Below are 27046 nucleotides of genomic sequence, written 5' to 3'. Positions count from 1 at the left end.
ACTAATTAACATTATAACACACTTAAAACTTCACAGTTCACAGTATTGATTCTTGCTATATCCCTCACTTACAGGACAGGCTGTCATTGGTGCACTTATAATTCCATTTGTAGCTGCTTCTCACTTAGTTATATGTACATTTTATTTTCTCCAGATATGTATCTGAATTCCATATCACTAACGGTAGATAATATATGACCTATATCACAGTCTCTGTAATAAATAGTTATACTGATGCTGATAATATCTTGACTGGATCTATATCACAGCCCCTGAAATAAATATTTAAACTGATGCAGGTCTTAAATCTACATCTCCCTTTCACTTCAGGTTTATGTAATAAATGGTTATGAGTTTCTCTGGTTTGCTCACAAGAAGCAGGGTTTGATTATACCAATCAGGGTCGGCGGAATGCAATAAGCAGAGAAAGCAAGGTGGGAGGGGGGGGGGGTGATTCCCTACTGTCCACTGGCCCAGCAAAAAAAAAATACTCCCTGCTCGCTGACAGCGTCAAGCGTGACGTTCTCACGTCCCGACACTTCTCAGCTAGGAGCCGCACAGAGAAGAGCACTGAAGAAAAGAAGACAGAAGATGAAGCAGAGAATAGAAGGTCATAGAAAGTTAAGCAAAGTATGGAGGGGAAGGAGGAAAGAACAGAGGGGACAGTGTGATTGTGAAGGAGGACATAGTTTGATAATGAAGAGGCGCAGTGTGATAGTGATGGGGGCACACTTTATTGATGAAGGAGGGCACAGTGTGATAATGTTGAGGCGCACAGTGGGATGGTGAAGGAGGGCATATTGTGATAGTGAAGGGCTGACAGTTTGATAATAATGGAGGGCACAGTGTGATAGTGATGGGGGCACAGTTTATTGATGAAGGAGGGCACAGTGTGATAGTGTTGAGGCGCACAGTGTGATAGTGAAGGAGGGCATAGTGTGATAGTGAAGGGCTCACATTTTGATAATGATGGAGGGCACAGTGTGATAGTGATGGGGGCACAGTTTGATAATGATGAGGGGGCACCGTGTGATAGTGATGAGGGGCACAGTTTGATAATGAAGGAGAGCACAGTTTGATAATGATGGGGGGCACTATTTGATAATGATAGAGGGCACAGTTTGATAATGATGGGGGTCACAGTGTGATAGTGAAGGGGGGCACAGTGTGATAGTGAAGGGGGCACAGTGTGATAGTGAAAGGGACACAGTGTGATAGTGAAGGGGGGCACAGTGTGATAGTAATGAGAGGCATAGTTTGATAGTGAAGAAGAGCACAGTTGATTATAAAGGAGGGCACGGTGTGATAGTGAAGGAGGTTATAGTTTGATAATGATGGAGGACACAATGTAATAATGAAGGAGGGCACAGTTTGATAATGAAGGAGAGCACAATGTGATAGTAATGAGAGGCACAGTTTGATAATGATGGAGGGCACAGTGTGATAGTAATGAGAGGCACAATGTGATAGTGATGAGGGGCACAGTGTGATAATGGAGGGCACAGTGTGATAGGGAAGGGGGCATAGTATGATAGTGATGAGGGGCACAGTTCGATAATGATGGAGGGCACAGCGTGATAATGAAGGGGGCACAGTGTCATAGTGCAGGGGGCACAGTGTGATCATGAAGAGGCACAGTATGATGAAGGAGGTCACTGGAATGAAGGGGGCACAATGTGATGATGAAGGGGCACAGTGTGTTGAAGGGAAATACAGTGTGATGAAGGGCCAAACGTATAATGAAGGAGGGTGCACAATGTGATGGTGGAAGAGGGACAGTGTGATAATGGAGGAGGGCACAGTGCGATGAAGGTGGCTACAGTGTGATGATGAAAGGGGATACAATGTGATGATGAGGCAGCACAGTGTAATTAAGGGGATACAGTGTGATGACGGGGGAAAAGTGTGATAATGAAGGAGCACAGTATGATGCAGAAGACCACTGCAATAAAGGGGGCACAGTGTAATGAAGAAGGGGGCATCTTTTTCTCTTCTATACTTCTCACCAAATTAATTTGCCAAAAATGTAACATTTTATTGCAAATAATACATATTCTTCATTTATATTATTCATATAATAATAAATGTCCGCTGTTTAATGTATTTATTTGTATCACTATCTTAATTAACGTTTATTATATGATTTGTATTAAAAGAAGAAAAGCATTATTGAATGAACAATTAGTTTATGAAAGAATAGGCCGCAAATATTTTTTTTGCAGGGATGCACCAGATATGCTAGCATCAGCCCTGATAGCAATAGCACTTATGTCACTGTTTCTTTTCCCAGAAGGTTGGGTGTTTTCTTAAAATTATGTTTCTCCTCACAGACGCATAGGCTTCATAGGTAAACCTCTTTACATTTATTTCTATCACCAGATGCTTTTTCCATCAAATACTTATCTCTACAAATACATTTTTTACATCTCATAAATATATCTGTCTTTACACAGATCTGTCTCAATTAGTTTTCTCCTCCTCGCGTAGGTCTGTCTCATCTCTCCCTCACTCTGGTGTCCAATAAAACTGTTATTCCTCGTCTTTTCACTGTAACTGACACGCTCCCTTATCAGTTCTGGTGCGATTGTGCAATATCTCTCCGGCTGCTGAGGACTGTAGGATATGTAGTCTCAGTCAATGCTGGCTTCTATACTTATTTTTACTCTCTACTCAGCAGCAGATGTTACACTAATTATTGTGCAATGCACAAAATTATGAGCGCTGTGCTTCTCAATTGTATGTAAGGCCATTATATCTTATTTATCCTTGAGCTTGTTTAAATGCAAGGTTGTCATTAATGTAAAGCCTTCAAGAAAAATTTTGTAGCTCTATATACATGTTCAAATTATTCTATTTACCTGCTTCTAGCTATCCAGATTTCGTTTGCTTACGGACTCCTCTCTAGAAGACTTTTAATATCTTCATTTACATCACTCAGCCTTCAGCTACTCCTGACCTCTACATAACTTCCAACATGCATAGCACATATGAGGGCTCAGTAATGGTTAACATGTGGCCCTCCAAGCCTTCACCTGCGGCCTCCAGCTCCTTCCTGTTTTATTGTCATATTTGTTTGTGATAGCTTGTAACACTTGTTTAAAATGCCTGCTGATATGTTTATACAGTTGTCCCTTTCTTTGATGAAATGTATTGTGTTTACTCTTAATCTCAGTAATAAGTTATGTACAACCCTTTTGAAGGTTAGAGGGCCACATAATGTGGCCCCTGAAGTATATCAGGTTGCCAATCACTGTCCTAGCAACTCACCATCAACAATGTCACAACATATCTTTAATACGACACTGTCCGAGACGCTGATATACCAGATACAAATGGATCACCAGAAGCACTCAGCTATGAAAAAGTATTGCGATGTATTGTACCTATTTTTATACAAATGTACCCAGGATGGTCATACTGTGGTTAGCATTGCAGCCTCATAACGCTGCTGCCATGGGTTAGATTCTTGCCAGGGCTCTATCTGCATGGAGTTTGTATGTTCTACCTGAGTTTGCAGAAGTTTTATGGATTAATGTATAGACTATTAAATATGCTCTGTACAACACTGTGTAATATGATGTTGCTGAATAAATAAATGATAATTTTTTTTTTACAGGAAACTAAGATCTGTGTGTCAATTTCTGAAATGATAAAGAACAGCATTTGGAGATTGCATACGCATTTGTGTTACGTTATTTGAAAACCTTTAACACTGATGCTTTACTTTTATCTCATAAGACCATGCTCTGCACTGGCCCATAAGTAGCGGCCCAGCCTTAAAGGGTGTTTTTCGGTGGAATATATATTTCACAAGATAAAAAGAGGATGTTTTAGTGTTACTTAATCAGCACTACTTTATTATTATAAATAATGAAAATAAATAATGTAACAAAAAACATAAATATGCATAAATAACCTTTGCAAAAATGCACATAATGAAAAATGTTATATACACTTACAACATATGCAAACTCAGATTGATCAGAAATCAAACATATCACTAGAAAAGAGACAAAACTGCTGCCAAATTAAATGTCTTAAAATAATGAATATTGCTCACACAGTTAACAAATCTCATCAGTGGAGAACTTTCACTGACAATTTCCAGCACATCTTGAAATTGAAAAAAAGAGATTACCTAAAAGTGAACTAGGTAATTATGCAATTCTATGTATAGATTGAGCTGCTGCAAAAAGGAGACTGCAATCCTCCTCTTAACAAAGTACAACCAAAAACCCCAAAAATTGCAGGGCTAAGAAATTACCCTTCTGTCCCAAGGCACATTCAAAACATTTGTATAAGAGAAGAGATGTTTGTGCCTTGGGAGAGATGGGACAGATGGGAAATTTCTTAGTGCTGCAATATTTTAGATTTTTGTTACATCTTGAAATGGAATTAGTTCCAAAAGGTCTGACTCTACAGACATGATTATAAATGCTTCAAGCAGGTCTTGTCTCATTGTAACTCGTAGTCTCGTCTTTATGAGTTTCAGTTTGTTGAATGCCACTTGTGTGAAAGACAAAGTCAGCAGGTATTCATTTGCCACAGAGAGATTCTCGCAAGCGGTTGAAGAAATCTGTGACAGCAGAGGAAGCAATTTTTACACGATTGCACTTTGTTTTGTCATCCTCTATATCAGCAGATACACCCCATTCATCTTCACCCGCACCACCTTCTTCTGGAGTTACCTCTTGTCTTCTTGTTACATCCAAGTGTCCTGTCAGCTTAGGAAAGAGGTTTGCAAAACTTATAAATTCACTTATAAGAGACTCTTCATTAATATACCCAATTCAGAAATGCTTTTTAGAGTGCCGTCTTCAAGAAGTTTTGGATCATTTTGAATACTTTAAAAAAATCTAAATACTGTTTAAGACAAGATGTTACTAATAAAACGTATTTAAAAAAAACATTATCTAGGAAATAGACACTCATCAAATACTGAGTGTCCAGAACCAACTGATTATTTTCAGAAAATCTCTCTGTAAGACTTGGTAAAATTTGGTCACAAATTGGTCTGTACACTTCCACACGAAAACTTTGCAGTTCATTGGTTGGACGTTCATCAACTGAGATCTCACCTCCCATTCGTTTCTTCTTGCCAACCCTTTTCACTGAGATTTCAGATTTAATCTCAAAGAAAGAGATTATTTCACAATTGGCTATAAGGTCATTCATTTTTGATGCAAAATATGTAGCCTTTTCTGTAATATTATCAAAATCAATTTTCTTTACCCGGCAATGGCATTCTCAATCATTTTCCATGCCACCATAAAGTCAACCCCAAGCATTTCAAAATTAGCTATCAATAGTTCATTGAATCCTCGACCTGATGCATCAGTATCTGGGAGAACAGAAATGTCATTTTTTTTAATTGGTAAAAAAGTGGATAATGGCGCTGGGGAGAAAGTGGCAAACATATTTACTGTTGTGCCTATATTTATACCACTCATCTGTGGACTCCATCGTCTCCATCCACTTCACCTGGCTCCCCCACATCGTTTTGCTGTACACTCACTCACGGGACCGCGACTTGCAGACTTGGTGCAGCTAAGACCATACCTGCTTGTGGGGGTTCCTGGTGAAAACCACCTGTCTGTTAGTCTCCGCGCCCGTGGGTGGCCTTAGATATGTTCAGCAGAGCCTAGGGATCAATTTCCTGTAAGCCAACTGTGACACAATGCCAAGGTTATCTGTTTCCTCCTATATCAATGATTCCCAGGGTCCTTCGAAGAGAAAAAAGGGGTTCGGCCCGTTATCTGGTGGCTCCAGCTTAGCCACGAAGAATTTGTTACCCAAAAATTCTTCTTATGGCACTGGGTCTGGGTATTCGGTTACCTCGGAAAGATCTGCAAATTCAGGGACCATTCTTGCATAGGCTGGCGGAATTTAAAGGCATGGCTTTTGTGGCCAGTCTCGGCAAATCCAAGGGGTTTGCTTCAAGAGTAATTGATATTCTCATCAAAACTAGGAGGCCAATGTCGGCTCGTATTTACCACCGCATCTGGTGTATTATATATAAAAATGCTGTAGGAATAGGGACTGCAGTTCAAAGTCGTTTCATTTTGCTAGGTTCCTTGCATTTCTACAAGATGGCTTGGATGGAGGTCCTTGATTAGGATCTTGAGAGCTTTAATTGTCAGCCCTTTCTGTGTATTTTCACAGACAGTTGACTGAGTTTCCCGATGTTAAGGATGTTCTACAGGGAGTTCTTCATATACAGCCTCCCTATGTTCCACCAACGGCTTCTTGGGATCTTAATTATTCCTTAAATATGCTGCAGGAGCCTCCGTTCGAACCGTTACAGTTAGCAAAGTTATGGTTCTTAACTTAGAAAGTGATTTTCCATCTTGCTATTGCCTCAGCTCGGAGGGTTTCTGAGCTGGTTGATTTTGTCTTGTTGTGAACCTTATCTGGTCTTTATGATGAGAGAGCTGTTCTAGGACAATTCCATCATTTCTTCCTAAGGAGGTGTCTGGTTTTTATGTAAACCAGGAAATAGTGGTTCTTGGATTCACAGAGGATCCTCAGGGATCTGGAACAGGGAACATGAGATTTTGGATGTGGTCAAGGCTTTACAAATTTATGTCAAGAGAACTGCAAAGATTCGTAGGACAGATTCTATATTTATCTTGTTTGGTTTTTCTTCTAGACGTGGATAGCCAGCGTCTAAACAATCTATTGCTAGGTGGCTTACTCTGACTATTAAGCAAGCTTATGTCAGTACTAACCGACCTGTGCCAGAGCGTATTGTTGCCATTCTACACGTTCTGTAGAGACGTGTTGGGCTGCACGGAATGGGGCCTCAGTGGATCAATTATGCAGGGCAACTAACTGGTCCTCTGTCCATACTGTCACAAAATTTTACCAATTCAATGTCTTTGCGTCTTCGGATGCCTCATTGGGCCATAGTTTTCTATGTGCTGGGGTATCAGAGCGGTCCCACCCTTCAAGGGGGCTGCTTTAGTAGGTCCCCATGGTTAAGCAGTGTTCCCCAGATGGATGAAAAAGAAAAGAGGATTTATACTTGCAATAAATCGGTTTCTCTGATTCCATCTGGGGGACACTGCGATCCTTCCCTTCTGCTTTCTTCTGTGCGTTCTTGGTTGGCCTATCTTCTTGGGGCTTTTAATCAAACTGAGTTCATGTGGGGGTTGGCAGGAGGAGGGGCCTGTCGGCAGCTTGAAAATTTAACTATATAGGTGCCAAACTCCTCCCTACCCTACTCAACCCCATGGTTAAGCAGTGTCCCCCAGATGGAATCAGAGAAACCGATTTATCGTAAGTATAAATCCTCTTGTTTGTTGGTTGATGGTGGAGCTATTAAATTTAATCGTGGGCTCTTTTAATTTAAGTTGAGGTGACGAGACCTTTAATTTAATGCTGGGGTGGTTTGGGGCTATTAATTGAATCTGGGGCTGAGTTTGGGGAGGAGGGCTCTTTAGTGAATCTGGATTGTTGTGGGAAATGGTTATATTTGTTAAACGCAAATACTATTATTTTAATGCCAGGGCTTTTTGGAGTTTTCTAAATGTCATGTACCCATTTTGTTTTCCAAATATGGCCTCCAACATTCCAGGATCTAGACAAGCAGCAACTGAGCTAAAGACACCAGCAGCCACAGGTGGTAAAAGTGACAAGAACAGGAGTCTGCCAACTGTCCTGAATCTTGTGACTATCTCGCTTAGTCAGGTTTGGTCCGACAACAAGGACAGTTGGGAGGTATGTCACTGTACTGCTAGTGAAGGTAGAGCTGCGTGCACCTAACAGTAGTGCACAGTTCTGCCTGTGTATTTGTCTAAAATGACAAACCCCCCTGTCTTAAGTGCCCCAAGCCCCCCTGAGCTTTAATCCAGCTGCGGTGATACTTTAGTGGTTCCTGTATTGATCCCATTGCCTGCCTTCTACCTTGCACTGGTCCCATTCTCAGATCACTTTGTTGAACATATGGCCATACCCATTACACTGGCAATATTTTTAATCCTGCTCCTTTGCACTTACTGTATCACCAGCAAACCCTTGGAATATTTATCCCCTTCACTTATGCCATTCCCTTCACTTATGCCATTGTCTGCCAACCCTCTCTGCACTGTTATTTCAAACCATCCTCAATCACTGGGCACATTAGGGCTCATACACAATTGTTGCAAAATAATTGTTTTGTTGCATTATGGCAAGAATTTCAGCGTTGTGATGATCGCACCTGGAAAGCCATTTATTATCAGGATAATTTGAAATGCATGTTTTGGAACGCACAGGACACACACAGACACACACACTTATTAGAGAGAGATTTGACTGGTAGTTTGTATCTCAGGGCATCAGGGAAAGATGCAACAGTGAGGTCCTCATATGCTGCTCTGACAGACTGATCAAATGCTATTGTGCCAACAAGTTTCATAATAGTTAAACTTATTAACTAAAGTCAGATATGTTTCTATGAAGGGAATATTGGAAGGATGTGTTAGTAAGCAACTAAACAAGTTGGAGACAGAGGTATAAACCAGTCACAGATAATGACAAGTGAGGCTGCAAAGGACGAATGCACTTAAAGGGCGACAGGCTTTGTAGTAAGCTGAAATCTTTCCTGAAGGGGTTAACATAGGTTTTGACCCGACCAATGTGTGCTCCAGTGGGAGGGACCTTGATTGGTAAAGAAGGCTGTACTTCCCATTTCTGCCTCATTCCACAGCACGAGATTGCATAGGGAGGACCTGAAACAGCAAAACGGATAAGTTTCCTTACTTTCCTGCTATATTTTTCTTGTTTTTGTCCTGCCTTATTTCTGTCTGTTTGCTGAAGTTGCCTGTGTTTTTGTTTTTTTTGTTTTTGTTTTTTTCCCTCTCCTTATTTTAGTTTCCCTCCTTTTCTTCCTGTTATTACACACTCTCTCCATTCACCCCCCGATCCCCCCCCCCCCTCCTTCATCAATTCTCCTCCCTCCCTCCATTGTCTTTTTCCCCGACTTCCCCCCCCTTTCCCCCCCCCCCCCGCATTTTGTCCCAGCTCTGTGAGACACAATTGCTAGGCAAACGTAGCAGGCAGACACCCCAGACAGGAGACAGCAAACAGCCATTAGTCCGCAGTGAGTTAGGGCAGGTCGAGGCGTTAGAAATAACACACGGGATCAGGCCTAGCGTGCGGGATAGAATAAAATGGGGGAAGTACGTGGACATTTATGCATTGACAGGCGAGGGCAAGAAGGCCTTGGCGGCGTCGTGCAATAAGGCAGGCATGGGGGAGGAGAAGTACCGATCCTTCCCTAGATGGGTGAATGCCTTCCCTCCATTTGGTGGGCTACCCTGGGCTTTTCCGCTCGTCGCTTTGAAGCGGGGGCGCGAAGGGATTTTCACCCGGGTTTCCCTGGGCGTAAGTCCTGATTATTGGTGTGCTGCCGGGGTTTTTCCGGGTGTTGTTTACCTTCGCCTGGGTTGCCTGCTCCCCCAATGTGTCTCCTGTCCTTATCCCTTCCTGTGGAACGGTTTCCAACACGCTGTCCTTCTCGGTGCTTTATTCTAATCCTGACCTGTCTTCAAACTTGAGATGGTATGGTTTGTTAACACTGGTTTTCTGCTTTCAGGTGATGGTGTTTCAACCATGATGGTGTGGATCATCGGTCACTCAGTCGCTTTCTGGGCCGCTGGCCATCCCAGGTCTAATGTTATCCCGAATCACAGCAGCACTGTAGTGAGATAGTTGGGCAGATGTGGCAAAGTGGGTCCTGGATCACAATGGCTCTGAGACAAAATGGTGTGGTAGTTGGGTCTTAGGTTGGCCTGATCTTAGGAGTGTTGGCGGTTCTCGGTTAGTTGGTGGCGGGCTGCGGCGTCTGTGGGGCGCAGCGGGGTAGGAAGGCACTGCGTTCAGCGGCTGATTTGTTGGCGCACAGGTAGTTGTCGTAGGTCACTGCCCCCCTTTGAGGCACCAGTAACTCCCTTTTTGGCCCATCGATGAGGAGGGTCCCTGTCCGGCTCGGTGAGGGAGGGCAGCGTGAGTTTTAAAGGGGCAGTCACTCTGACGCCAACTCAGTGCAAGTTATGATGGGATTTGTTCCCCGTGGTTGTGGACGTACGGCGGTTTGCGCCATTCCAATTGTGATATTGTGGTATCAGCTTGAGAGTTGTTTCGCAGTGCCCTTTCTCCGCCACCATAGGTTTTAGTTAAAGTTAAAATCATAATAAAAGTTCTGGCAATTTTTAATAACTTATACATGTCTCCGTGTGTTTATTTGCATGCGAAATGTTTAGAATTCTAAGGTAGATGTAAGGTTTACGGGAACATACACAGTGAGCCCTTTATGCAAAAGGATTTATGTATTTTTATAGCACAGGACTGGCAGCTTTTCCCCTGCATTCATTTAGAGATTCACTGTGTATTAAGTCATCACATCTAGGTTTTCTTAAATGTTACTACAGCCAAATTTGTTATATTATTGTTCAATCATCATCATTTCTTTATACAGCGTCACCAATTTTGCAGTGCTGTACAGAGATTATTTGTCATTCACACCAGTCCCTCTCCGATTGGCGCTTACAGTATAAATTCCCTAACACATGCATACAGACTAGGGATAATTTTTTCACTTACCCTACTAGCAAACTTGCAGTTACAAGCCATCACCGCTTTAAATTTCCCCTGCAAAGTTGCCGGCGACTTGCAGAAACCGATGTTTCATACACTTACCCCCAGGATTGTTTTAATGCATGTATTGAGACCTGTTATACTATGTGACTTTGAGGAATTTTAAGGTCCTTATGAATTTTACTCCACAAGTATTTATGTATTTTATTTTTTAATATATTTTATTAGTATTTTAGTAATAAATCTAGATACTATTTTAATCCATGCTTAGTAGTCTCCTATTTGTTTTGTTGGTTTTCTTCTAAATATTCAGGTTTCAGACCCTGTCAGTGAGAGCTGCAGCTTGGATAAACACTTATTTTAAAGGTTAAATAGCACATAATGTATTGCATTTAAAGAAACTGTTTTTTTGTTGTTGAATACACTGTGTAACGAAAAACCATTTGTGGTATCAAGGAACTGTGGTACTTTGACTGAAGGACTTTAGTAGCGGATTCAATTTGCACGCAAGGGATATATTATGACGTTGTGCATCAATTAGACACACATTTGCATATGACTAATTTTATGATGTAGCGCTAAGTTTACACCTCTGAATTGGAAAAATAATTAGTTTAGTCCAGTTGATGTTAAGGCTCAAATAAAATCGAACCATTCCACCATCTGATGCAGGTTTTTAAGAAAGTTACTGGGATTTGCCAAGAATAATAACATGTCATGCAATTTTGTTGATTCTGTCCCATATCACCAATATCTGGGTGAACTATTGATGTCAATGAGTCTATGGGCAAAACAAACAGCGTATGTGAGAACAGGCAACTTCGACGTGTACCTCTGCAGAGCAGCAGTAAACAGACAATACTTCCCAACTTTCCCATCCACGGGACAAAGCTGTCCCAATCATGATGGCGGGCAGAGCCCTTGTTATGTCTGTCTAGTCGCTATTCCCTGAAAATTGTCCAATTCGAATAGTGTGGTTCCAACTCACAATGGGATTTAATAGCAAGAAGTGAAATAGAAACAATTAATAAAATAAGTAGAGCCGATTACATATGCAGGCGCTCTGGATCCAGCATACAGTCAATCCTGAAGTCTGTGGTCAAGAAGACTGTATGGCAGTCCCAGAGCTCAGTTTGGGTCATTGCTGACAGAGCTTTGGCAAAATAATCTGCTGCAGTCTCACTATCTTTTTGTTTAGTAGTAAAGATTTTGCTCCAGTTCACTACGACTGAAAAGTATATGGCCAACTGGGAGATTATTCGTTTGATATTTTCTTGATTATCATCATCAGTTAAGGATCTATCTTCCTCCAATATACAATCCTTAATAAACTTTGGTATATCAATATTGGGAGGAATACAGGCCCTCAACACCACTCGCCAATCTTTATTAATTTTAGTTTAACGAATTTCTGACATCTGGCCAACTCTTTTCTAGGGTCTGGGAAATCAGACATAATTGAATGTAGCTCGGATCCAGTCCACGGGCAATGCATTGCTACATGTTTCATAGGAACTACACCATCTTTGTCCGCTTTCCCATTGGGAACTATTATTGTGGGGACAAGATGTAAACCTATCAAATCGCTACATTCAGGATTAATTGCTGGAATTACTGTTTCGGTACAATGAATGTTCCCTCATCTATTACTTTCTCCACTACTCTCACCAATTTCAGCAGCTGCCCCTGCTGGTGGAACCGTTCCCTTTGCTTGACTGCTTGGTGCCTCTTGCACGTTAATAGCATGGGCAATGGATGAAATAACGATGGGTTCATCATCTTCTTCAAAAACATTATCGTTAAAATAGCTTAGCACAGGATATAAATTACTTGTTTTATTTTTAACATTTTTGGTATCGGCTGTACTCCCCCCCCAACCGCATATGACGAGGGGGCATGCTTGCGCTCCCTTCTCCTTGCTTTGTAATGCTGCCTTCCGGTACGCACACGCTATCTTGCCACGTGTTCCCTTCTTGTTGCCACAGTTTCAAGCAGTCATTGTTTTTAATTCTATTTTTCAGTGATTTAATCAAACATATTTTATCTCTAACAGTACTTAATACCTCTGAATCGAAACTACCAACCTTGAGAAAGGGTTTCACACATTCCCTGGTCATCTTGACCCATTTAATGCAGTACGCCATTGCATAGGCACCATATTTCACACGCATAAGATATCTAGCCAAACCAATCCATAAGCAGCACCTCATCGACCATCTCTAGCATTTGCTTAGCACCCATGTGAAAATGGACTTTTCCAATGCTTCGCAGCAAACAACTACCACTAGAGATTTTTATTGGCCGTGGACGAATTTACACAAGCTGCGCCCACTCACTTTGTCTCAATCGTGTACAACTGAACAACACCCACGATTTTTAGCGCACCCAGCGTACCCTAACACAGAAACTGGGAAAACAATAATATCAACTTTGCAATATCCTGCCTTTCCATCACACCTGCTGAGTATTTTACAACTGGTATTTGCTAAAACCAGCCTTGCCAGCGTATTTCCTCCCACAACTCCCAAATCACAATCACGGTTGCACGCTTAACCATGTGGTCCGTTCCCACCGCTTAGAGATACTATCAATAAACTTTGCGATTAACTCTGTAACGAAAAACCCTTGTTTTCGTTTCCAGTATACCTATCCTGTATACCAATCCTCAGCTGTCCTACCTGTCTCATCAAAAAGCAACTGACATTCCCTGTCTCTTTCAAAAGTAAATCAACTTTCTCTTCACAACCACACAATTCACATACATATACACCTTTGTTTTCTGCGCAGAAAAATACTTTCACAAATAATTGTAATAACTTTTCAGAGGCTTTAACAATTGATTACACTATAAATACAACAGGACTATCTATCAAAACGACTGATTAAACATGTGGCAACAATACAGGAAGTATGCATACGCTATGCAAAATAAATCACATTAAATCGCACAGTGACAATAAAAAGAAACAGTTTTTCTTTCTTGTCCCAAGGTTCTAATCAGCACTCCTTGGATTACACAAAAACAGACATTCGGTTTCACAACAAAGAATGATAACCAGGCCTCGAACACATTGCGTTCTTACCCGTATATGACGCGTCTTCACCCTTTGTTGCTATGTCTGTCCTAGTCGTTATGCACTGAAAATTGTCCAATCTGAATAGTGTGGTTCCAACTCACAAAGTGATTTAATAGCAAGAAGTAAGAGTAACAGTTAATAAAATAAGTACAGCCGATTACATACGCAGGCGCTCTGGATCCAGCATACTCATTCAATCCTGAAGTCTGTGGTCAAGAAGACTGTATGATAGTCCCAGAGCTCAGATTATATACAGTTGGTGTTACATTGAAAACAGTAGAGATGATTTGGCACGTTTCCATTGGTTCAGGCTTCAGGTCAGTCTGGTATAATGCAGAACAGTTCATACGATGCTCTCCAAGGATGTGGGTCAGCTCTCGAGCAGCTGCATGTGTATCTTTCCAATGAAAAGCTGGTTCAAACTAGGGATGTGCACTGGCCACTTTTGGTGTCTCGTGTTTTGTGTTTTGGATTCGGATTTGCTTGAGGTTTTGTGTTCGGATTTGTTTCGCAAAACACTTGACGAAAGGTTTTGGTTCGGATTTAAGGTTTTGGATTCGGATTTTTTTTGAAAAAAACATAAAAAGTGTTAAAAATAAGTTTTTTGGTTTATTTTCACTCCTATGCTATTATTAACCTCAATAACATTCAATAACAATCATTTCCACTAATTCCCAGTCTATTCTGAACACCTCACACCTCACAATATTGTTTTTAGTTCAAAACGTTTCACTGAGGTAGCTTTCTGGACTGCATAGTGCAGTGGTCCCAGTACACAATTTGGTACCGGGGCCACAATACCTCCGCCTTCAAATGGTCTGAATTCCACTGCACAGCTGCCTGTTCCTACATCCTCTGCAGCATATACAGAGTGTAGTTCGAGCGTGTCAATACCTCTTGTTTTTGATGATGACAGGTCATTTTCATTAATTTATGATTTGGCAGCAACAGTCAACATTGTTTAATATCTGATACGCCTCTATCTGGACTGCATAGTGAAGTGGCCCCGGTACCCAATTTGGTACCGGGCCACAATACCTCCTCCAACTTTCAAGTGTAGTATTTATAATCTATAAAAACTACAGTAGTTATAGCACGTCAATAACTCTTGTTTTAGACGACCATGGTACAGAGCATTCATCATTGAGATCCCATCAAGTATGTGAAAGACAGACAGGGTCGAAGTGTTATTTGTTGACTTTGTTAACCCAAAAATTGTCGCTGTTGCAAATATTCGTGCAATGAAGAGTGACTTTTTCTATTAAAGGCTCAAGCTTTCAAGTGTAGTGTTTCTAACTTATAAACACCACAGTAGTTCAAGCACGTCAATACCTCTTGTGTTAGACGACCATGGTACAGAGCATTCATCATTGAGATCCCATCAAGTATGTGAAAGACAGACAGGGTCGAAGTGTTATTTGTTGACTTTGTTAACCCAAAAATTGTCGCTGTTGCAAATATTCGTGCAATGAAGAGTGACTTTTTCTATTAAAGGCTCAAGCTTTCAAGTGTAGTGTTTCTAACTTATAAACACCACAGTAGTTCAAGCACGTCAATACCTCTTGTTTTAGACGACCATGGTACAGAGCATTCATCATTGAGATCCCATCAAGTATGTGAAAGACAGACAGGGTCGAAGTGTTATTTGTTGACTTCGTTAACCCAAAAATTGTCACTGTTGCAAATATTCGTGCAATGAAGAGTGACTTTTTCTATTAAAGGCTCAAGCTTTCAAGTGTAGTGTTTCTAACTTATAAACACTACAGTAGTTCAAGCATGTCAATACCTCTTTTTTTTATTATGACAGGGCATTTTACTTTTGGTTTAATTTGTTGAATTTGTTTTAATTTTGTTTTACTTTGTGCTCATGGCAAACAACTGTTGAATGGTCACATAATGGCAATAAAAGAGTTGCAAGATGGAATTGTCCTTGGGCCCTCCCACCCACCCTTATGTTGTTGAAATAGGAAATGCACACTTTTACAAACCAATCATTTCAGCGACAGGGCCTACCAAACAACTGTGCCTGAAATGATTGGTTTGTTTGGACCCCCACACCAAAAAAGCTATTCATCTCTCCCTGTACAAAGTAAACAGGCTCTACTGAGGCAAGATGTCGTCCTCATCCTCAACCTCTGATTCCTCTCCCCCTACAGTGTGTACTTCCTCCTCCTCACACATTATCAATTTGTCCCCGCTGGACTCCACAACCACAGGTCCCTCTGTACTATCTGGAGGGCAGTGCTGTACTTCATTGAGTATTTGATAATTCATTTTTATGAACATCATTTTTTCAACGTTCTGAGGAAGCAACCTCCTTCGCCGCTCACTGACCAGGTTCCCCGCTGCACTAAAAACTCTTTCCGAGTACACACTGGAGGGGGGACAACTCAGGTAAAATAGAGCCAGTTTGTACAGGGGCTTCCAAACTGGCTTTTTTTCCTGCCAGTAACAATATGGACTGTCTGACATGTCTATTTGGATGGTGTCAGCAAAATAATCCTCCACCATTTTTTCTGAATCAGTGAACTTTGTAATAGTAGTACCACTTGACTTATACTGCTGAATCAGTGAACTTTGTAATAGCATTACCACTGGACTTATACTGCTGAATCAGTGAACTTTGTAATATATCAGTACCACTGGACTTATACTGCTGAATCAGTGAACTTTGTAATATAGCAGTACCACTGGACTTATACTGCTGAATCAGTGAACTTTGTAATATATCAGTACCACTGGACTTATACTGCTGAATCAGTGAACTTTGTAATATATCAGTACCACTGGACTTATACTGCTGAATCAGTGAACTTTGATATATATTAGTACCACTGGACTTATACTGCTGAATCAGTGAACTTTGTAATATAGCAGTACCACTGGACTTATACTGCTGAATCAGACAACTTTAATATATATTAGTACCACTGGACTTATACTGCTGAATCAGTGAACTTTGTAATATAGCAGTACCACTGGACTTATACTGCAGAATCAGTGAACTTTGTAATATAGCAGTACCAATGGACTTATACTGCAGGATTGTTTTGGGATATTTTTTTTTTTTTTTAATAATTACTTTTTTTGTAATTTTTTTTATAACTTTTTTTGAAATTTTTTATAATTTGGGAATAATGGGGAAATAACAATGCCCTTAGAAGGACAGAGCACAGGACACAGCACCACTGGACTGAACAGGACACAGCACAGGACCCAGCAGCACCACTGAACTCAGAAGGACAGAGCACAGGACACAGCACCACTGGACTGAACATGACACAGCACAGGACCCAGCAGCACCACTGAACTCAGAAGGACAGAGCACAGGACACAGCACCACTGGACTGAGCAGAACACAGCACAGCACAGCACAGCACAGAAATGAACTAAACAACTAGGGATGAGCGCGCTCGGATTTCTGAAATCCGAGCCCACCCGAACGTTGCGGATCCGAGTCGGATCCGAGACAGATCCGGGTATTGGCGCCAAATTCAAAAGTGAAACTGAGGCTCTGACTCATAATCCCGTTGTCGGATCTCGCGATACTCGGATCCTATAAATTCCCCGCTAGTCGCCGCCATCTTCACTCGGGCATTGATCAGGGTAGAGGGAGGGTGTGTTAGGTGGTCCTCTGTGCTGTTTAGTTCTGTGCTGTTTAGTGCTGTGCTGTTTAGTGCTGTGCTGTTTAGTGCTGTGCTGTGCTGTGCTGTGCTGTGTTCTGCAGTATCAGTCCAGTGGTGCTGTGTGCTGTGCTCTGTCCTTCTGAGGTCAGTGGTGCTGCTGGGTCCTGTGCTGTGTCCTGTTCAGTCCAGTGGTGCTGTGTCCTGTGCTCTGTGCTTCTAAGGGCATAGTTATTTCCCCAATATTCCCCTGTGTTTAAAAAAATAAAAAAAAGTTTTTTTTATAAAATACCAAAAACTACTTTAATATTTTTTAATTACCACAAAATTTTCACAACCAATCCTGCAGTATAAGCCCATTGGTACTGCAATATTACCAAGTTCACACATTCAGCAGTAAAAGTCCAGTGGTACTGCAATATTACAAAGTTTACACATTCTGCAGTATCAGTCCAGTGGTGCTGTGTCCTGTGCTCTGTCCTGCTGAGTTCCGTAGTGCTGCTGGGTCCTGTGCCGTGTCCTGTTCAGTCCAGTGGTGCTGTGTCCTGTGCTCTGTGCTTCTAAGGGCATAGTTATTTCCCCATTATTCCCAAGTTTGTAAAAAATAAAAAAAAAGTAAAAAAAAATAAAAAAATTAAAAAAAAAAAAAAATATATAATAATTATAACCAAATTTGCAAAACCAATCCAGCATTATAAGTCCATTGGTACTGCAATATTACCAAGTTCACACATTCAGCAGTAAAAGTCCAGTGGTACTGCAATATTACAAAGTTTACACATTCTGCAGTATCAGTCCAGTGGTGCTGTGTCCTGTGCTCTGTCCTGCTGAGTTCCGTAGTGCTGCTGGGTCCTGTGCCGTGTCCTGTTCAGTCCAGTGGTGCTGTGTCCTGTGCTCTGTGCTTCTAAGGGCATAGTTATTTCCCCATTATTCCCAAGTTTGTAAAAAATAAAAAAAAGTAAAAAAAAATAAAAAATTAAAAAAAAAAAAAATATATATAATAATTATAACCAAATTTGCAAAACCAATCCAGCATTATAAGTCCATTGGTACTGCAATATTACCAAGTTCACACATTCAGCAGTAAAAGTCCAGTGGTACTGCAATATTACAAAGTTTACACATTCTGCAGTATCAGTCCAGTGGTGCTGTGTCCTGTGCTCTGTCCTGCTGAGTTCCGTAGTGCTGCTGGGTCCTGTGCCGTGTCCTGTTCAGTCCAGTGGTGCTGTGTCCTGTGCTCTGTGCTTCTAAGGGCATAGTTATTTCCCCATTATTCCCAAGTTTGTAAAAAATAAAAAAAAAGTAAAAAAAAATAAAAAATTTAAAAAAAAAAAAATATATATAATAATTATAACCAAATTTGCAAAAACCAATCCAGCATTATAAGTCCATTGGTACTGCAATATTACCAAGTTCACACATTCTGCAGTATCTTGTGCTACATATAATGGAGACCAAAATTTGGAGGATAAAGTAGGGAAAGATCAAGACCCACTTCCTCCTAATGCTGAAGCTGCTGCCACTAGTCATGACATAGACGATGAAATGCCATCAACGTCGTCTTCCAAGCCCGATGCCCAATCTCGTAGTACCGGGCATGTAAAATCCAAAAAGCCCAAGTTAAGAAAAAGTAGCAAAAAGAGAAACTTAAAATCATCTGAGGAGAAACGTAAAGTTGCCAATATGCCATTTACGACACGGAGTGGCAAGGAACGGCTTAGGCCCTGGCCCGTGTTCATGACTAGTGGTTCAGCTTCACCCACGGATCTTAGCCCTCCTCCTCCTCCCCCCCCCTACAAAAAATTGAAGAGAGTTATGCTGTCAGCAACAAAACAGCAAACAACTCTGCCTTCTAAAGAGAAATTATCACAAATCCCCAAGGCGAGTCCAAGCGTGTTGGTGGTTGTCAAGCCTGACCTTCCCATCACTGTACGGGAAGAGGTGGCTCGGGAGGAGGCTATTGATGATGTAGCTGGCGCTGTGGAGGAACTTGATGATGAGGATGGTGATGTGGTTATTGTAAATGAGGCACCAGGGGGGGAAACAGCTGATGTCCATGGGATGAAAAAGCCCATCGTCATGCCTGGTCAGAAGACAAAAAATGCACCTCTTCGGTCTGGAGTTATTTTTATCCAAATCCAGACAACCAATGTATGGCAATATGTAGCTTATGTAAAGCTCAAATAAGCAGGGGTAAGGATCTTGCCCACCTAGGAACATCCTCCCTTATACGTCACCTGAATAACCTTCATAGTTCAGTGGTTAGTTCAGGAACTGGGGCTAGGACCCTCATCGGTACAGGGACACCTAAATCCCGTGGTCCAGTTGGATACACACCAGCAACACCCTCCTCGTCAACTTCCTCCACAATCTCCATCAGATTCAGTCCTGCAGCCCAAGTCACCAGCCAGACTGAGTCCTCCTCAATACGGGATTCATCCGAGGAATCCTGCAGCGGTACGCCTACTACTGCCACTGCTGCTGTTGCTGCTGTTAGTCGGTCATCTTCCCAGAGGGGAAGTCGTAAGACCGCTAAGTCTTTCACCAAACAATTGACCGTCCAACAGTCGTTTGCCATGACCACCAAATACGATAGTAGTCACCCTATTGCAAAGCGTATAACTGCGGCTGTAACTGCAATGTTGGTGTTAGACGTGCGCCCGGTGTCCGCCATCAGTGGAGTGGGATTTAGAGGGTTGATGGAGGTATTGTGGCCCCGGTATCAAGTTGGGTACCGGGGCCACCCCACTACGCAGTCCAGATACTTGTTTGGTGGAATTCTGACACGTGGAGGGTGTATTTATTTTATTGTGGCCCCGGTATCAAGTTGGGTACCGGGGCCACCCCACTACGCAGTCCAGATACTTGTTTGGTGGAATTCTGACACGTGGAGGGTGTATTTATTTTATTGTGGCCCCGGTATCAAGTTGGGTACCGGGGCCACCCCACTACGCAGTCCAGATACTTGTTTGGTGGAATTCTGACACGTGGAGGGTGTATTTATTTTATTGTGGCCCCGGTATCAAGTTGGGTACCGGGGCCACCCCACTACGCAGTCCAGATACTTGTTTGGTGGAATTCTGACACGTGGAGGGTGTATTTATTTTATTGTGGCCCCGGTACCAAATTGTGTACCGGGGCCACCACACTACGCAGTCAAGATAGATAGATGCGTATCATAGATAAAGTACATTCAGTGGTGTGGGGCAAATTGAAAAATATTCAAAATGCACTGACATTATCAAAAACAAGAGGTTGTCACATGCTAAAACTCCAACATGTATATGATGGAGAGGATGGAGGAGCAGCCGTATGTGTAGTGTAATGCAGACCTGTTGAAGGTTTTTTATATATTTTATTGTGGTGCCCAGTGCCCACTCCTCTACGCAGTCCAGGTACATTTATTGGTGCGAATCAAACAAGTTGATGGTTTTCTTATTATATATATTGTGGTGACCCACTCCTCTACGCAGTCCAGGTACATTTATTGGTGCGATTCATAAAAGTTCAGGGTTTTTAAGATATTGTGGTGACCCACTCCTCTACGCAGTCCAGGTACATTTATTGGTGCGATTCATAAAAGTTCAGGGTTTTTAATATATTGTGGTGACCCACTCCTCTACGCAGTCCAGGTACATTTATTGGTGCGAATCAAACAAGTTGATGGTTTTCTTATTATATATATTGTGGTGACCCACTCCTCTACGCAGTCCAGGTACATTTATTGGTGCGATTCATAAAAGTTCAGGGTTTTTAAGATATTGTGGTGACCCACTCCTCTACGCAGTCCAGGTACATTTATTGGTGCGATTCATAAAAGTTCAGGGTTTTTAATATATTGTGGTGACCCACTCCTCTACGCAGTCCAGGTACATTTATTGGTGCGAATCAAACCAGTTGATGGTTTTCTTATTATATATATTGTGGTGACCCACTCCTCTACGCAGTCCAGGTACATTTATTGGTGCGATTCATAAAAGTTCAGGGTTTTTAATATATTGTGGTGACCCACTCCTCTACGCAGTCCAGGTACAATTATTGGTGCGAATCATAAAAGTTCAGGGTTTTTAATATATATTGTGGTGACCCACTCCTCTACGCAGTCCAGAAAGATACCTTGTTGCAACGTTTTGGACTAATAACTATATTGTGAGGTGTTCAGAATACACTGTAAATTAGTGGAAATGCTTGTTATTGAATGTTATTGAGGTTAATAATAGCCTAGGAGTGAAAATAAGCCCAAAAACTTGATTTTTAAACTTTTTATGTTTTTTTCAAAAAAAATCCGAATCCAATACCTTAAATCCGAACCGAGACCTTTCGTCAAGTGTTTTGCGAGACAAATCCGAACCTCAAAAATAACGAAAATCCGGATCCAAAACACAAAACACGAGACCTCAAAAGTCGCCGGTGCACATCCCTATAAACAACACGAGATATAGCAGGACAGAGGACCACCTAACACAACCTCCCTCTACCCTGATCAATGCCCGAATGAAGATGGCGGCGACTAGCGGGGAATTTATAGGATCCAAGTATCGCGATATCCGACAGCGGGATTATGACTCAGAGCCTCGCTTTCAGTTTTGCAATTGGCGGGAATACCCGGATCTGTCTCGGATCCGGCTCAGATCCGCAACGTTCGGGTGGGCTCGGATTTCAGAAATCCGAGTGCGCTCATCTCTAGTTCAAACTGGTCTATTTGGATTACACACACAATACCATACTGATCATTAATTCCCTATCATCCATAACTTGTATACACAAGGTGCGATCTCTTGGCCGATAGGAACGGATGTCTGAGGATAAATAAGGGATATATGTTCCCTGTATCCTGAACCTTTGATCTCACTAAAATGCATTTAACATTATTATATTTAACTATAAACTCTATTAAATTTGGTTATAAACGACTGTGTGTTGGAACTATTTTAAGGTGAACTATTTACAAGTGTATGTGTAAGTGTACATGAGTGTAGAAGTGTTCACATGTGGTGTGGTTAAATATGCCCTTCTACGCCGTAGCATGCTATTTGCATATTTTCAGACAAGCAGATGGATAGATATTTGAAACGACTACATCCAATTACTTGACTTCGACACCCTTAAATCAGGGTGGTTGGGAGTTATGCACTTATACATGGTATACATAACAATTTGAAACTGGTATACATTTACACTTACCCTTAAAGGACACCATTTAACACTATTATCCTGAAACTGCTGCCTTTCTCAAGCAATAGAGAAGGTGCACAATGAAGCAATGCAAACGTTTGGCCATATGTGGCAATCTGTCCAATCAAGTATTAACGGTTGCATCTACTCAATAGCATGGAAGTACCAGTAGATTAGTAAATACAAATTGAAGCTGACTGGTGAGTATTGTATTGAAGATGTAAATCTAGCCCGGCACCTCTACTAAACTGATATTTATGGTTCTGAGAAGGGAATAGAAAAATGTACTTTAAATTAGGCATTCCCTTTTTAATGATTTCCAAATATGGATGGATTTTGTTATTTTTTCAAGTGGGCAACAGAAAAAAAATTATCCCTGACTTCTGGGATCATTGGAATGTTCAATGAATTTTATTTCTGGCAGATAGTAGACTGGGGGGACTGATTTATGAACATAAAAGGTCTGATTCATTAAGGAAAGTAAGGCAAAAATATAAGTAAGTTTTCTCCTGGACAAACCATGTTGCAATACAAGGGATGCAAATTAGTTTATTTTTTGCACATAAGTTAAATACTGTCTGTTTTTCATGTAGCACACAAATACTTGATAGATTATTTGTGCACTGAAATTTAAATTTGATCTAGGACATGCCCTACAGCAACTACAAATCTGTCCTCTCATTTTAAGTGTACCTCCCCCTCTAATACAACATGAGTTTGCAAGGTTCAAAGTTACTCATTTTATTTTTGCTCTCTTTTCCTTAATGAATCAGGCCCAAAAGTCTAACTATCTCTGCAAGAGGGATGAGGACATTCTACGACATGGAGAGAACTAGATTTGGTAAACTTCCACCTTCCTAGATGGCTGACGGGCTTTGGGCAGTCATGGCTCATTACACTAATCATTTTCACAATTCTGCATACGCATAGATCTTCTTTTAGTACAACTCTGAGGATCCCACCTTAACCCCCTATCATTCAGCCGCCCCTCCTTTTTTTCTTTTTCTCCCCCTTCCAACTCTTTGCTTTCTGAGAAAATATGAAGATTTTGTGTTTGTTTTTTATTTTATTACAATTGCCTACCATGTTTGTACATGCAAATTTTGTATTCTTATATAATCTTCAATAAAATACAGATTAAACAAAAACAAATATAAGTATAAGTATACATTTTTTATCACTGCTTATTGCAGCAATAAAAAATCATTTGTCATCTGCATTTATAAAAAAAACGTTGCAGAGGTAGCTGAGGTGGGGGGATCTTTTTTTATTTTTATTTTAATAACACATGGTTTTAAATGATGTCTAAACATTACTGCATTAAAAACAGTTTATTCTAGGGGTACAATTTTTTAATGTTTTTGCTTTGTTCTTGTTTGTTCTGATTTCCAGAAATCCCCGGGGTGGTACAAGTACCATCAAGATACTAGTTAAATAAGCTCCCCAATGTATAATAAAGGGAAGATTTCACCTGCACCACCTAATGTCTGTGGGGCCATGCCCCTTTATCCTTTCATAAGCAAAGGCCTGGGAAAGGGAAAGAAAGATATGTCACCCTGAAGCATTTCACCCAAAAATATATTTGTCTGCTCCTAAACTTTGTACTGTCTTTCTGACACCTGAATCCTGATCTCAATTCTTTAATTAATAGACAACAAGCAGGGGAAGGCTGGCAAATTTTAGTCTGGGGGGCAAGACCTGACTCAGCAGCCTATTCGGAACATTTTAAAGGGAAAAAAATGCAAGTTACCCAGTGACCCAGCCGAAGGCAGCCCACTATTGGACTGGCCCGGGGGGCAGATGCCCCCCTGCCCCCTAGCCAAGCCTTCCCCTGACAACAAGCCTTTTACAAGAACTAAATAATTGAGCCCAGGATGAAACTACCAGAAAGTTATGTTGATGTTTCTGTTGTAAACATAGTTTTTGTAGTAGAATAAAACATGTTATTATGAAAAATGTTTTCTAGATGAGTATTTCCAAAATTTTCAATTTACCCATGTTCTCCAGTAGTAGGCAGTGCACTATGAACACAGTCCTAGGAAGCACTTCAGATTCGAATATGTTAAATGATCTGGAAACGAGTTATATGACCACTTAATCTAGCCATAAATTCCACTTCATTTGATTACAATCGTTAGTTTTTTCTATGTGATGTTCCTCTATGACTAGCATTCACATTACTGAATATCAAGTTCCAAGCAATATATCTCATTTCCAAGATTCTGGGGTCTGTTCATTATTTCTTCTGCCTCAGTTAATGACAGTCAACCAATTCTACAAAATTAGCTTGCTGGACACTGCCGAAATTAAAGTTAAAATGATAACTGTGTGACATTTTAATAAAATTTAAGCAAAAGACAGAATAGTGCTTACTGTGAAGTATTTACCCCCTGCCCGCAGAAGCCATTTCCAAGTACTTTCTAATAACACAAATTTTCTCTATTGCAAATATTTAGAATGCTCATGTGGTGCTCATAAGATTTTCTACTTGACTTGCACATTAACTCTGTGGATCCTGATGTCCTTTTAGAACGCTGTCTTTTTACTTATGGAAAAGGGTTTCCTCATCAGCCAAATCAATTGATTTTTTTTATCCTTGTATCAAGCCTAAATAGCCTGTAGCTATTGACAGAAGAGGCTAATAAATGAATACCCACGCTTTTTAATCTTACAAATTGTCCATTGTTCTTTTTATGAAGATATTAACATAAAATAGGTTACCAGCTCTCCAGGTATAAAAGGGATTTTGGGTTATTTTGATGCATTAAACTTATAAAATATAAATGTAGATCTATTTGTATTTATAGGTTTTATTGAATATTTATATTACTTCTGTAACATTTAAGATCATCAGGTATTTTATGTTAACTAAAATATGTTTTTGCAATTCTACATGGTTTGGAATTTGATGATTGTGCACAAGCCCTGTAGGATTTATTTAATTCATAAATTTTTGTTGCTTTTTTGTTTTGGTGCTAGTTATCACATCAAAAATAGTCTGGTAAAATAAAGTATTTATTGGAATATGCTTGCAAATCATCAACAGAGATGAATTATACTCTTCCAGTTCAATTTGATCCATGATATTGAATCAATTAATTTTCTTTTGGATGAATTGATTCACAGATAATGTTGGTTAGTAAAATACATTTTAAATGGCAAACACGTTTTTATAATGTATAATTTCTACCATCAGATGACCCTTTTAATTTAACAAACTCCAAGTTCACAGGAGGTCAACGCCCCCACCTGACCGAAGAGGAGCGGTGGCACAGAAGAACTAATTAATGATGTCTTTACTGTGCCAGTAATATACACTTTTTACAAGACTGTCTGCAGAACGTGACAGCCTACAGAACCGCCTTCTGTTTATTCCCCTCCTCATTCTGGATTTGTTTGTGCATCACCTCCCGTTCCCACATTACAGCCTGTTTTGCTCCCTGGGTTGGTGCCTAGCCTGCCAGGTCCAGCTGCCTGTCCTATAGCACCAGTTCCAGCCGCCCATCCTGTGGCACCAGATCCAGCCGCCCATCATGTGGTGCCAGTTCCAGCAGCATATCTTGAGGTGACAGTTTCTGTTGCCTCTCCAGAAGTGCCAGTCTCTGCAGCCTGTCTTGAGGTGCCAGTTTCAGCTGCCAGTCCAGAGATGCCAGTTACAGGTGCCAGTCCAGAGGTGCCAGTTCTGGCTGCTTGTCTTGAGGTGCCGGTTTTGGCTGCTTGTCTCAAGGTGCCAGTTTCGGCCACCAGTCTGGAGGTGTCTGTCCCGAGGTGCCAGGACTGTCGCCTATCCTGAGGTGCCAGCTCCTGTCACCTGTCCTGAGGTGCCAGTTCCTGTCGCCTGTCCTGAGGTGCCAGTTCCTGTCACCTGTCCTGAGGTGTCAGCTCCTGTTGCCTGTCCTTAGGTGCCAGCTCCTGTCGTCTGTCCTTTGGTGCCAGCTCCTGTCGTCTGTCCTGAGGTGCTAACTCATGTCACCTATCCTGAGGTGCCATACTCTGCTTCCAGTTCCAAGTTGCCATCCAGTTTGGAGGTGCCAGCCAGTTATGTCCAGTCCGAGGCTTCTCCCAGCGCTGTCCGGTTTAAGATTTCTTCCAGTGCAGTCCGGTCTTCCAAGTGTTCCCAGTCCGAGGCGTCTCTTGCCGAGGGTCTCCAGTCCAAGCCGTCTCTTGCCGAGGGTCTCCAGTCCCAGCTGTCACCTACTTTTGATGGGGACCTTTTTCAACTTAGTGCCCTTCTGCAGTTTTGTTCTTCATATTTTTCCTCCGTACCTAGCCTTGTCAACAATCCAAAAAGGCAGGTACTGTTTGTTATCAAATTTTAGAGGAGAAGCCTTGAAATGGGCAAACCCCTTTATCGAGACTAAGTATCCCATTGTGTCTGATTTACAACTCTTTACTGAAGCAGTGATCGGGAAGTTTGTGCCATCCCTAGCAAAGCCAACATGCGGGTCATCAGTACAGTCGGTAATATCTGCTATCACCTCGGTCCAAAAATTACCACTGTTCTCCACCCAATTGGTTCAGGCACCAAATCCTGTAAAAGGAGAGGACGTAGGAAGAAAGGAGGGCCTGCGTTGCCTCAACTTCACTCTGGTA

Source organism: Mixophyes fleayi, chromosome 3, assembly GCF_038048845.1.
Source record: "Mixophyes fleayi isolate aMixFle1 chromosome 3, aMixFle1.hap1, whole genome shotgun sequence".
In the NCBI taxonomy this organism is placed as follows: Eukaryota; Metazoa; Chordata; class Amphibia; order Anura; family Limnodynastidae; genus Mixophyes; species Mixophyes fleayi.
This window is presented reverse-complemented; position numbering follows the sequence as displayed.